The sequence below is a fragment of the Protopterus annectens genome, chromosome 7.part0, assembly GCF_019279795.1.
Source record: "Protopterus annectens isolate FY-2018-M chromosome 7.part0, PAN1.0, whole genome shotgun sequence".
Taxonomy (NCBI): Eukaryota; Metazoa; Chordata; order Ceratodontiformes; family Protopteridae; genus Protopterus; species Protopterus annectens.
The window spans coordinates 724663899-724678359 of NC_056739.1; positions in this window are offsets into that span (position 1 = coordinate 724663899).

The following is a 14461-nucleotide window of genomic DNA, read 5'->3' on the forward strand; positions in this document are numbered from 1 at the left end:
AGGCCTTCCTCTTTCTTTTCTTACCTGGCATCCTTCTCCCAATCTACCCATCATCCCTTCTCAGCACATGTTCAAACCAATGCAATCTCACCTCTCTGGCTTTGTCTTCAAACCATCCAACCTGAGCTGACCCTCTAATGTACTCATTTCTAATCCTGTCCATCATCATCACACCCAATGTAAATCTTAACATCTTTAATTCTGCCACCTCCAGCTCTGACTCCTGTCTTTTTGTCAGTGCCGCTGTCTCCAACCTGTATAACATAACTGGTTGCACTATCATCTTGTAGACCTTCCCTTTCACACTTAATGGTAACCATCTGTCAGAAATCACTCCTGACACTCTTCGCCACCCACTCCACCCTGTCTGCACTTTCTTCTTTACCTCTCTTCCTCACTCACTATTACTCTGAACTGTTGATCCCAAGTATTTAAACTCAGCCAACTTTGCCAACTCTACTCCCTGCATCCTCACTATCCTCTGTCCTCCCTCTCATTTACACACATATATTCTTAGTCCTGCTGACCTTCATTCCTCTCCTCTCTAGAGCATATCTCCACCTCTCCAGGGTTTCCCAACCTGTTTCCTCACTACAGATCCCAATGTCATCTGCAAACATCATAGTCTACGGGAACTCCTGTCTGATCTGGTCTCTCAACCTGTCCATCACCATTGCAAATAAGAAAGGGCTCAGAGCTGATCCTTGATGTAATCCCATCTCCACCTTGAACACATCTGTCACTCCTACTGCAGACCTCACCACTGTCATACTGCCTTTGTACATATCCTGCACACTCTTACATACTTCTCTGCCACTCCCGACTTCCTCATGCAACACCACAACGTCTCTCTAGGCACCCTGTGGTATGCTTTCTCTAAGTTCACAGAGACACAATGTAACTCCTTCTGACCTTCTCTGTCCATCATGTTGGATTTTATAAATGACAATATGCATTTCAGAGGTAGAAGCAAATTTCTTCCATGATGATTTAGTACTTTTCAGTCAAAAAAGTTATGATTTTGCCCATTACCACAACATATAGAGATGAAGTCCTGACTGTGACACAGAGAACACAGGTTTATTTAGTGGTGTGGGTGCTAGAGGGTCTGGGCAGGAAAGGGAAGGATGAGGCCTAAGTCGTGTCAGTGCCAGCTGTCTGAGGGGGAAGAGATAGCTTGGCCTACCACAGTAAGGTAACCTATCCAAGGGTATGTGATTGCTCATGGAAGAGACCAGGGCAAACTTGTGTAGTTAAGTATGTAAGTCAATAATTATGTCAATGGGAACATGGACAGCATTCCCACCAAGTCTGCTATCTGTCTATAGGTGGGGGGGGGGGGACTTCCAACTAGCTTGCTCCCTGATGTCAGCTTTCATTTTCAGGGGAACAAATTGGCTAAACAAATGGGCTGAATCTCTCTCCCCCAGTTCAAAAATGACTGGCTTTTGCCCCCTGGTAGAACAAATAAGATGCAAGTAGGTGTACCAATTTAGAGTTGTCAGAGATGGACATGTATCTACACATACTCAAATAAAGATCCTTAACAGCTTGTCTTATTTCAGTTTTCTCGTTTTCAAAAGTAAGTTGGCTGCTTATGGCTTAGTTCTGATCTTTTCAAACTGTGCCAGTAGATTCCATTTGCAAACATATCTTAGCTAACAGGAAGAATAGATCTCATTATATACATTAATGAAGGCATCCATTCTAAGTGTAGGAAGTTAAATTACTTAATGGTCAGTCCTTCACAAAGATCATATTTCTTAACCATCTGTATGCGCTATGAGAGTTCACATATGAACCTGGAAATGGTCTACTAAGTAACTGAATACGAACTCTTTGAATTCTCTTAAATTCTGTATACTGCCTTCTGTTTTGCCATTTGATCCAGTTGAGTTTGTTCTTCTACTTCAAGGTGGTATAAGGACTTGAGTAAATGTTATCTGTTGGTATCTATTTCCAACTGTACATGGAGTTTTCCATCTACTTCTTTTTAAATATCAACTGCCCATTCCATTCTCCTAATGTCCCATTTAAGCAAAGCCTCAGAAATATTCTGTATTGCATCACAAACACAATATGTTATTTATAAAGCTATATAGAACACATTTCCAAATTTCCACATAAATGCATTGGAAAACTTAATGTCATAGAATTAAATATTTCTGCAGATGCAGACCAGAGACATATGGGTGAAGCATCTGCCTCTTCTAGCAGCAACCCATATTAGGCACACAACAGTATAATACCATCCCATTAGGGAGAGGGACTGCATTCATGGACCTGTATGGATATCCTTGGAAGAGGGGAGAAATGTCATTATTATCATTATTAAAGAAATATCTAAGAAATCTGGAAGAAAGTTTAACATGGGAGTCAACAACGAATCAGAGGCAGCTCATGTATGAGGCATCATTTACCTCTTATCAGTGCAGTTTTATCATGATTAGAGTAGTAGGTCAAACTGGACATCTTATTACTAATACCCTGTGCCCTGCAGTATAGAATAAGAGACAACAGAGTTCTGGTCCCATTCCAAAGAGATGGGTCTGGAGCATTTCTCCCCAGGCCTGTGCTGAAAATTGGCTCTGTCCTAGTCGGACTTTCCCGGTCAACAATGTTAAATAAAAATAAATAAATAAATAAATTCATTCTGTAATATGTACATAAATAACTGTCGATACAGTAACTCATTCTTTAGTGTTCTAGAAAACTGCTCCATTCCAGTTGTGATTGTGGAATGCTAGTGGTACATGATTTCTCATCCAGGAAAAAAGAGGTAATTGTTCCCCTCTACTCATCACTCATTAGAACCATTATAGAGTACAATGTCCCTTTTGGTATGTACCTCACAAGACATCTCCAACACCTGGAAAGGCCACAGAAATACCTTACAAAGAGGATTACCAGCCTCAAACAGATGCCCTACGCAGACTGTCTCAAAAAACTCCAGCTTTGCTCCGTCACATATCGCCTACTCAGAGGCAATCTCTGCCTAACATACAAAGCTATGTCAAACCCAGAGCTGTTGGACATGCTCGACTTAAAGAAATGCTAATCCCTCCGATCTACATGTTCTAGGGACCTAAACCTTGTCCCCACAATAAACAGAACATGCTGGAGGGATAGATTCCTGTCCCAGAGACTTCCCATACTCTGGAACAAACTACCTATCTATATCAAACAAAGTTCCTCATTAGCACTCTTCAAGAAAAATCTTGATGATTGGATGGGAGATAGGAAATTCACCCTGGGATCACTTCTGTGGCTCTGCTTGACAGGGGCACAGGAAAATAATTTTCATGGGTGGCGAAAGCCAGGGTACCTTTTTGGCTAAGCTTATATAGGCCCTAGGGCCAATAGCCTAGTACTTACCTATGAATCTATGAACCTATGATCTATCTTACATTCACATTTATAGTGATGCTTTTATGACTAGACATTTATTGATTATAAAGTACTCTGAACTATATAATATTGTATGTAAAGCACACCACAAATGCAGATTGCACCTTTATTCATTTTATTTTGCTTCTTTGTTGTTTCTGCAGGAAACCCATACTTTAAACCTTCATTCTGACTCTTTACAGTGCACTGCTGCATGTCAATTATTAATCAAAACTGTGATCCTGAGACTGTAGTTCAAGGTTAATTCTGTAAGTGCTTTGAGATTACAAATGTCATGTAAACTCTGCTGTATATTTCATCATAAAGGTCTACAGTGGAACTAATCTTGGCCATAGTTTAAACCAGCCCCCTATATCAATCAGGATGACTTACTGCTGGCTGATTTAAATTACGTTCAAAATGATTTGATAAATATGAAGGTGTACTGTCTTAAATCTGTTTGATTAAAATATTTTAACTACCTAAAATTGGACAACTGTTCCTGTTTTTATTTGTTGAGAAAGGAAAAATAAAAACAGAATTATAAGTCATTGCCAAAATAAGCTGCATGCCCCCATTTCAGGCTAAAGAGAGAGAAATTACATTGCACAATCCAAAATTTATTAATACTTGTAAATTGCACCTATCGTATACCACTTTTTGATCATAAGAGATTATGCTATTCTGTTCCCTACCCCAAATGCTTCAGAATTGTATGTAGAGCAGCACATATTTTACATTTTCAAAGTTTGTATTAATTTGTTTTGTGGTCTGTTTTACACATGATTTCTTGAACCTAATAATTCATGAAAATAGTAATTCAGTGCTAATATTTTAGCAATTTTATTTCAAGAATAGTTTTAAATTTGTGATTATGCAATAATGTGTGTGCATCAATGTGTGATTAATATATTTGTTCTGTTTTCTACCATCCATATTGTCAGTAAAAGCATGTTATAATGCCAATTATCAGAAATTTAAAAAACAATTTTTTACTGGTAACACTGTGGAGAAAAATCATTTAGACAGATATGCTGGGAGCACATTCACTATTTACTCTTATAATTTGGTGATTTAACTTTGTCTTACTATGCAGAGAATATCTCAATAAAATATAAATAATTCTCTCATGCTGGCAAGATTTTTCCCAAATTAGAATGAAAGGCTACAAGATACCTTACTTTTAATCAGTCTCTTATACTGCAAGATATATTATCTATTTCAGAGCAAGAAACAATTTATTTTGCTTCAGAGTCACTGCTAAACTCTAAGGTATGTTGTTAAGCAATGATGACAGTTACTTCAAAACAAATTAAATGAAAATAAATCATCCACCTCATTTTTACTGCGGGAGGAAAGCTATCACGACGCCATACCCTGTATCTCTAAATACTTAAATAATTATGAGATCACAAAACAGTGGAGTTAAAGAGAAACTGCTTAAGTCAACTGTTCTGCAATCTCACTGTTAACAATGGGCAGGTTTCAGTGTTACACGAATTTAATAAAAAAGTTCCACCAAATTGTACTGTTAAAGGTGCTGTCTGTGTTTAAAAACAGAACATCGATTAGAATTTAAAGCAAGTAAAAAAGGAAGAAAAAAACTCTTACTTTAATCCCAAGCTCTGAGGATTCCTCTGGTGTAGTTAAGCTCCTGGTGTGGTTAAGCCCCGCTCTGCTCGCACTCTGGGCTCCCTTCACTCCTCTCCCTGCCCCCTATTCCCACCCACCCCAGTACCTTTGAATTTATAACCCCTCAGCTACACCCCTTCTCCCTCCTTCACCAACCATTAATAGGAATTCATTTATAACCCACCCCTTCTACTGTCTCCCTACCTACTATTACACTTAGGTTGCCTACCTACCAGGAGTATATCCCCCCATTATGTCTCTAATACTTACTAAGTCTTCTAAAATACCACCTCTGCTCTACACCCTACCTTTACTACTCACCCTTTATTTTCTCACCATCTATGAAAACTAATCCCATATAGGATTCAACCATACCAAATGCCTTGATAGCTCCCCAATCTTCTCAAACCATTCTGCCCACTCATTCATGTCAATCGACGCCAACTCCTTTACCCCTGCTAACACCCACATTGTTATACCGAGATATGTTAACACCAAAATTAAATATTACCAAAAACTGATAAATAAATTTCTAAAGCTCAGAGCTAGTTTGCCCCACAGCCTTACTATTGATGGGGGATATCCATCCCAACTCTGGGCCACCACCCCCTGACAACACTAACTCTAATCATAACAGCCCAAACATAAGACAAAGCCTAAATAGACCCCCCCAACTCATTATTAATCTGCCACTTAAACATTATAAGCATCAGCAATAGGGTCCACAACCTCCATTCCCTCCTGACAACCTACTCCCCCGACATACTTTGTCTCACTGAAACATGGTTAAAACCAACTATGCCAGATAATGAAATTCTCCCTCCAGGGTATAATATACTCAGGCTAGATCGTACTACCAGGAAAGGCGGAGGAGTTGCTGTTCTCTATAAAACCACCCTAAATGTTACTCTAGACACCCTTCAACCACCTATATTTAACAAAGCAGAAATTATGATTTCCAAACTACAAATAAATAAAAACAAATGTATAAACATAGTATGTGTCTATATTCCCTCAGGTAATAACTCAGGAACCCTAGAAGACATCCTCTACTGTTTATCCAATGCCTACCCCCAAGATACCATTGTTCTAGGGACCTCAATATAGATTGGAACACCTGCACTGCAGAGACCCCAACCACCCACGTAAACCTACATGGTTTTACACAAACTCCTCTCCTAGGGTCAGCAAGCCTAACAATAAAGAATGTATCCTAGACTAGATACTAATCAATAGCCCCCACCACATGTACAAATCAGGTATTCTCCCTGAAGATCTAAGTGATCATTTCTTAACCTATACTATTAGACATAAAGTTGAATGTCCACATCTACCCACCTATAAAACAATAAGAAATAACAAAAACTTCAACCTTAATAAATTCTTAGAAGAACTTAAATTATGCAATTCGCCAATTCTAAAACAACTACCACTAGATTAAGCAGTAACACCCTTTAATAAGACATTCCTGGCCATCCTTGACAACCATGGGCCTGCAAGCTCTATTAGAATTAAAACAAAAGTTGCCCCCTGACTCACTAAAGAAACCAAACTAAAGATCATCCAAAGAAATAATGCCTGGAACACATGGTGCTCCTCTAAAGCCCCACAAGATCAACTCAAATTTCGACAATATAGGAATGATACAAAAAAATTCATATTATTAGACAAAAAAACTATGCCATCTACAGTTGAAACACCATAACAAGCCACAGAAGTTCTGGGCAGATATTAACAAACTCTTCCATCCAGGGCGATCCACAACTCCATCCCCCTCAGTCCCAACCCAAAAATCATCTGAGTACATTGCCAACATCTTCAACAGTTTCCTTACAGAAACCAACAAGGGCCTTGCTAGCAAACTTAAATCTACTTATCCTAATGCTGAAACCCCTAAACCCAGTGACATTATCTCCTTCAGCTTCCAAAAAGTTCCAACCACTCATTAGGGCCCCAATTAAAAAACTCAAACCAACCACGCTTTCAGCTGACCTCCTTCCTGCAGACTACCTGCAAAAAGCTGCTGATGTTATAGCATACCCTGTCTCTATTTTGATAAACAGAACCATAACTGAAGCCTCTATCTGGAAAATATCACATGTCATACCACTCCACAAAGGAAGCAGCTCCATTGAGCTGGCAAACTATAGACTAATAGATACCCTTTCCCCTCTGGCTAAAATTATGGAAAAGTGTATCCATAAACAGCTCTTACACTACCTTTTTCAACATAATCTTCTAGTTAACTCCCAGCATGGATTTAGACCACAGCACAGTACCACCACAGCCCTCCTTTTACCACCACAGCCCTCCTCTCCTTTTTTAATGTCATAAATTCCAACTGTAACAACCATAAACTATCTTCTGCCCTGTTTCTCAATCTTTCCAAGGCCATTGACATAGTTAACCACCAGCTACTCTTACTTACCCTAAATAAATATCCCTAACCAACCATGCCATACAATGGTTTCAATCTTACCTTAGTGGAAGGCAGCAGGCTGTCCTTTTGGCAGGACAAACTCTCTATTCTTCTCCCCATTACCCTTGGGTGTCCCTCAAGGCTCCATATTAGGTCCCCTTCTTTTCTCCCTCTTTATCAATGATCTCCACACAGTAAGCCCAGATGCAACCTGTATACAAAATGCCGATGACTCCACCATGATTTGCTCAGCTTCTACCTCTACAAATCTTCCTAGTTTAACCCAGAAAACCTTTAATACAGTGGAAAACTGGATCTCTAATCAACAGCTGATAAAACAAAGCTATTGCTCTTCTCCCCTACTCACAAATCCTCTCAACCTTAGTTTACTATAACATCTAACAATGGGACTATAATCTCACCAGATATGTATACCAAACTCCTAGGTGTCATAATAGACAACAACCTCAAATATGATATGCACGTAAACCAAACTATTAAAACTGTTATAAAAAAACTTGGCTCCCTATACAAAAACAAACCTTTTCTCACCCCTCTAGCTAGGACTGTCATTGCCTGTACTCATCTGCTTTCAACTCTACTCTATGCCTCACCAGTACTCACTAACTTGAGCAAAACTGATCGCAGCAAACTCTCTAGTTGCTACAATCAAATTGCCAGGTTTGCCACAGGAACTCCCTACAGGACACACTGTTGTCAAAACCTAAACCTCCTAGGATGGCTAGAACTCCCCAGGCTAATTCAATATAATCAACTTACTGTAGCATTCAAGGTTATTAACCATCCAGAAAAAACGCCCTCCCTTAAAAACATTATCCATCCCTACAAAAACGCTAGGCCACTTTGTTCCATTACAAAACTTTTGTTTTAATCTGTTAAAGCTAACAATCTATCTGGACAATCTTTGCAAATTCAGTAGGCAAAACCTGGAATTCACCCCCATCTGACCTTACTCTGAACCCCTCCCTTAATCAGTTAAAAAAAAAAAATCTAACCAAGTATTTTAAAACTCACTGGTTATGTCCTTGCTCTAACCCTAACTAAAGCCTCATCTACTTCCATATCCCTGCAATGATGTCCTTCATGGTTCACTGTTGCAGTCATCACTGTAGGGTTCTTCCTGCCAGCAGCAGCCCCCGATCAGCCAGAATCCCAAAGTCTGGATTGGGCGCCAGCTGAGGTCACATTTATCCTGACGTCAATGCACCGGAAGGTATAAAGACCTCAGCTGATGCCATTTCCCCAGTCTTTCTTGCCGCGCGGTGCCCTTTGCAGTTCACTGATGCTGGTCGGCCTGTTCCTGTTTGTTTTTGGATCTAATCCCAGGATTTTCATTTTTTTACAGATTACCCCATTGGGGAGGTCTTTTTCTTGCTCCAGTCAGATGTCAGAAAAAGTTTATAATTGTATTTCTTGTGGGAAGCAAATACCTCATAGGGATTTTCACTCTTACTGTATTCCCTGCCTGGGTCCTGACCACGATGTTGCTAATTGTGTGTTTTGTGCTAGATTTAATCAGCGTACTATTAGGCGTAGATATAACTTTGCCTTTTACTATTTTGGAAAAAGGTTTAATTATAACATGTCTTCAGATTCTTTTCCGGCTTTTGGGGTGCGTAAGAGGCGCAGGGATGCAGACAGGCCTCCGAGGTCCACAGCAAAAGATGTTACTTAGTTATTGCCAGTTGCTGGTTCGACGGTCGTCAGTGAGGCGCCTTTGCAGCCTCTGTCGTCCACCTCTTTTGAACCAATTGCCTGTACCAACTCTGGTGTGGAGCTGATGGGGTCTTCAGAATTGCCAGGGACTGGACCTTTGGATACTGCTCCCTCAGTTGGGTCTGGAGCTGGTAGGCAGGTACCGGCATCTGAGGGAGTTCTCAGGCCTTCACAACTTCCTGTAAATGTGGATTCAGGTTTACATGCTAAGTCAAAGTCTAAGGCTCCAGCTAATGTGAAGTGGCTAGCAAAGGCACCTTTTGATCAAGGGTCCTAGGCCTCAGAGTCAGATGCTTAGGATGGCTGAAGATCTCTTAACTATGATCAGGGGTTCTCATCCCCCTCCTGACAAGAAGCCTAGATTACAGTCCGATTATGATTCTTCAGACCAAATTTCTGTTTCTTCTGCTTCTTCCCTTGAGCAGGATTATGCTTTTCCTCTTTATGAGGATTCTGATGCTGAAGATTCCTTTCCTTCCACCTCTCCTCCTGAGGATTATTCTTTTGGTGAAACTTTGCATGATATGAGGGTGCATTTTCACTGGGAAGGGCAGGAATTCTCTGAATCCAAGAAAAGGCTTAGGGATTTTCTTCTTCTTCCACAGCATAAGCCTCTGGCTATTCCCCCTGTATTGAACATTGTTGATGATGTTTTTTCAGAAGCTTCTCTCTCTCCTGATTCTTTTCCCCCTACTCCGGCCAAACCGGATAGGTATTATAGGGTTCCAGATTCTCATAAATTTTCTTTTAAAAATCTTTCGCCTGATCTGGAAACAATTTCTCAGGGTCCTAAGGGTGTTAAAGCGGCCTCTGCTAAAAATCCTATTCCCTTTGACCGAGAGTCCAGGGCTTTGGAGAGATGGGGTAAAAAGGTTTATACTTCTGCTACATTGTCTATTAGGGCTTTGAACTGTCAATTACATATGCTGAAGTATCAGCAATACCTTTTGTCTGTATTTAAACAAAAGATGTCAGCTGTGTCTATTGGTGCAGATAATCAGGAGTTACAGGAGTTATTGCATGCTATTGAACAGGTGGGTAAACATACCCTGCATTGTGGTTTTGATTCTTTGGAAGCTTCTTGTAGGGCTGCTACAACTGGCGCTGTCATTAGAAGACATGCTTTGTTAAAAGAACAAAGCTTGCTGGATCAGGTTAAAGCCAAACTTTTGAATGCCCCTTTGCAGCACGATGTTCTGTTTGGGTCCAAAGCCGAAGAGGTATTGAAGAAAATGGAAGACAAAGCCAAATCTATGCAGACAGTTAAGGATTTTCTACAGGTACAACCTCCTAGATTTAGCAGACACTGGCCAGCTAAATCTTGGTCCTTTATGGGCTCGGACAGGTCTCAGAGAGGCAGATTCAGGCATTCCAGAGGTAGGGGACAGGCACAGACCCATTTTAAGAATAGCAGTGGAGTGCTCCCTCTCCCAAGGAAGGTGAACATAAGTCTCAACCTTACTGAAGACAGTCTTTATGACTCTCCCTTTCTGGTCCCAGGGGCTCCTCTCCTGGAAGCACCTTTGGGGGGAAGGATTTCTCTTTTTATCAAAATTGGAGCCACATAACCCGGGACAAGTGGGTTCTGGACATAGTCTCAGAAGGTTACAGAATTAATTTCCACACCTTGCCAACACCGAACAGTTGGCCAGACCTGCCAAATCATCAGGGGGCAGAGGCACAACGGCAGGTTCAGTCCCTCCTGGCTATGAGGGCCATAGAATTGGTGCCAAGTTTAGAAATAGGGCAAGGTTTTTATTCCAGACTTTTCCTGGTTCCCAGGAAGGAAAATTCATGGAGACCAATCCTGGACCTCTCTGTACTAAACACCTTCCTAGATATTCCAGAATTCAAGATGCTCACTCTGCAGCAGCTGCTGCCTATGTTGGGCAAGAACGCTTGGATGGTGACTTTGGACTTAAAAGAAACTTACCTGCATATTCCTATACGGCAAGAGTGCAGAAAGTATCTGCGCTTCAAAGCGGGCTCGAAACATTACCAGTTCTCTGTGCTGCCCTTTGGCTTATCTACTGCGCCCAGGGTCTTTACGAAGTGCCTGGCACCAGTAATGGCATTTTGCAGACAGAAAGGTATTCAGATTTACCCTTATCTGGACGACTGTCTTATTCAAGCAGACAACAAAGACACTCTACTTCGGCATCTAGCTTTTGTGCAGCATCTTCTTCAGTGCCTTGGTTTCACAGTAATCTAAAGAAATCAACTCTGGTACCCTCACAACAGATTACTTTCCTGGGTGCTCTTCTGAGTACTTCAACACAGATGGCTTCCTTGACACCAGACAAAAAAGTGCAACTGGCTTCTTTTTTCCAACGCCTGGCTTCAATGAAACAGCTGACTGCAAGAAAAATTCTGCAGGCTTTGGGTTACATGGCCTCCTGCATTCTGCTAATACCATATGCAAGGCTGCATATGAGGAAACTGCAGTGGTACCTCAAGAGTGTCTGGTCTCAGCATTACCACAGTGGTCACGATTTTGCCTTGTCTCCAGCGAGAGTTTCTTTGGTGGGCCGAAGCCTGTCTACAGAACAAGGGGAAGCCTTTTTCTCCTCCGCCGACCAACCAAGTTCTGACAACGGATGCTTCAGATTATGCCTGGGGAGCCCACATGCATGGGAGCTGTCTTCATGGTGTTTGGACAAAGGAGCAAACGCACCTGCACATAAATTTGAAGGAGCTGCTAGCTTTGCAGGATGCCCTGATAGCCTTCAGGGACCTTCTTCTACCAGGTCAATTGTTGATACGGATAGACAACACTACAGTGATGTGGTACATCAACAAGCAGGGGGGCTCTCACTCTTACCCCCTGTGCAGATTAGCCATGAATCTCTAGTACACTGCTCTGACCTGCAGTGTCGACTTACAGGCGCAATTCCTGCCAGGGAAAGACAACACTCTGGCAGACGCATTTCAAATCCACATGAATGGATGTTGGATGTTCGGATATTCAGGATGATTACAAAGGCTTGGGGATGTCCGGACATAGATCTCTTTGCATCCCCTCAGAATCATCAACTTCCAACATTTTGCACAAGGACCTACCACAAACGAGCTTGGAAAGTGGATGCCCTCTCATTCAGTTGGAAACACCTCTCAGTATATGCTTTTCCTCCCTTTCCTCTTCTACCTCGGGTACTTCTGAAGATAAAACAGGACAGACTGCAAATGATTCTACTGGCTCCCAATTGGCCTCAGCAATTCTGGTATTCCACTCTGATAAACTTGGTTCAGGAGCCTCCCTGGATTCTGCCTCAAATCCCTCATCAACTGTCTCAACGGGATGGCTGGATACTGCACAGTCATGTCAAGACTCTGCATCTAGCTGCCTGGCAGATCCAGGGTCTGTAAACACCTCTGCCCTTTCCAAACAGGTATTGGATGTAATCCTTGAAGCTAGACGGCCCAGCACTAGAAAATCTTACGCGGGAAAATGGAAAAGAGTTTGCTCCTGGAGTCAAGTCCAGGGTGGTGATTCTTCTGTCCCGAACATTCCTCTGATTTTACAGTATCTGACAGAGTTATTACATACGGGCCTCTCTTTTTCGTCTGTTAAGCTTCATGCTTCTGCTACTTGGAGTTCTGCACATACTTTTTCTAAGCATTACAACATCCCTCGCTATTCTAAATCCAGAGCAGGTTTTGCTTCTGCGGTTTTGCAAGGTTTTGTGACCGCTCCCTCTGTTTCTCCTCCAGCCACCCTTTCTTAGTTTGGGACTCAACCCTACAGTGATGACTGCAACAGTGAACCATGAAGGACATAGTACAGTTGTGTACTCTTACCATAAATGTAGATGTTCGAGTGTGTTCACTGTTGCAGTCCGGGTTACCCTCCCTCCTATCCCCTCTTTTGTTTTTTCCTTGAGTATTGTCTGTTATGAGGTATTTTGGCTGCTGAGGTTTTGGGCATGGTTTTCTTTTTAGCCTTTTCTTTCTGGGCACCTGACTTCTGGGGCAAGAAAAACTAGGGAAATGGCATCAGCTGAGGTCTTTATACCTTCCGGCGCATTGACGTCAGGATAAATGCGACCTCAGCTGGCGCCCGATCCAGACTTTGGGATTCTGGCCGATTGGGGGCTGCTGCTGGCAGGAAGAACCCTGCAGTGATGACTGCAACAGTGAACACACTCGAACATCTACATTTATGGTCATAGTACACAACTGTACTTTTTATTAACAGCAACTAACCTCTCACACTAAAAGGTTTGAAAAGAGAAACTGTAACATCTTTGCAGATACTCTGTATATAAGCTGCACCTATAGGTTTGATAAGATAAACTGTAACATATTTGTATATATTTCTGAATATAAACTGTATTCTTCATAGGCTTGAAATGTGAGACTGTAAGTTCTATGTTAATACAATGTATTTGTGCATATACTGTAACTTGCTTGTCTTTATCTGTTTGTAAGTTAGGAGTTTTTTCTTCCCGGGCCTCCGCTGAAAATGGACATGTATCCAGTGGGACTATCCCAGTCAACAAATGTAAAATAAATAAAATAAAAAAATAACTAATAAATAAGATATCCAACTCCCTTTTGAGCAAACCGTTCATGAATTAACATCATTTAAGTCACCTCAAATACTATACAGTTACAGCAACAATGTCATTCACAGTACTTTCAGACACAATAATTTTAAAAACAATGTCCACAGACATAGATGCATTTTTTTAGGTTCATAGATAATTACTAGATGTGTGGTCTAAGTCAACTGAGAACTGTAGTCCATTTTCTCAGTTGCCTCATAGCATTGTCTGGTTAAGTGTCTTGCTCTGAATCACACAAACAATACCCAAATGGAAGCTGAGGGAATCAAACCTTCGACTGTAGAATGCAGCTGATTAGCACTTTATCACTGTAATCCTCCACACTAACTTCCAAAATGTATTTTATTTTGTTTTATTTTATTTTATTTTACTAGCCAGGAATGCCCACATGATCAGGGCGATTTATAGGCCCGAGGAGGAAAAACTCCAGTGCAGTACAAAGTGATATGTGGAAAAAATGAGATAATAATTTGTTCAGTATGTAAATTATTAATGGTATTACAGTATCATAATGCTGCTAGAATCTTTTGCTGTAGTTGCAGAGGAGAAAGCTTTTGAGGAAAATTGTCCCTGCATAATGGAATGAATTTCCTCATTAGGTTAAATATAGAATTGTAATTCATTTCAGTATTAATTGCTTAATCATTTATAATTTGTGCAGAAATGCCATTTTTATGACAAGTGCTGACCAACTGGCCTTGTTTCAAATCTCTTTATCAGT